The following is a 533-nucleotide window of genomic DNA, read 5'->3' as shown; positions in this document are numbered from 1 at the left end:
GGGCCGGCCTCGGACCCGTGCGGGCCGCGGCGGCGGCGGGCGCCGAGTGCCACGTGGCGGCGTGCTATTGGCGCGGGGCGGCGGCAGCTTCGTCCGGTGGGACCGGACGTGTCCGGCGTGGCGGATGTGCGGGGAGCTAGGGTTAGGGTGCGAATGACCCGGGGTTTTCGGCGAAGAGACCTTTTTATAGGTAGGAGGAGCTAGGAGAGTCCAAATGAGGTGTGGTTTTTGGCCACACGATCGTGATCGAACGGCCGAGATGATGGAGGGGTTTTTGGGCCAAAATGGAAGGGTGTTGGGCTGCAACACACATGCGGCCTTTTCGGTCCCTCGGTTAACCGTTGGAGTATCAAACGAAGTCCAAATGGCACGAAACTTGACAGGCGGTCTATCGGTAGTAAACCAAGGCCGCATGACAAGTATCGGTCCAATCCGAAAACGTTTAATGCCCGCACACGAAAGAGGTAGAAAGGGACACCAGGTGACATAGGAGCGCCGGATTGCAAAACAGACAACGGGGAAAATGCTCGGAT

This window comes from Triticum aestivum, chromosome 6A (assembly GCF_018294505.1).
Source record: "Triticum aestivum cultivar Chinese Spring chromosome 6A, IWGSC CS RefSeq v2.1, whole genome shotgun sequence".
Lineage (NCBI taxonomy): Eukaryota > Viridiplantae > Streptophyta > Magnoliopsida > Poales > Poaceae > Triticum > Triticum aestivum.
This window is presented reverse-complemented; position numbering follows the sequence as displayed.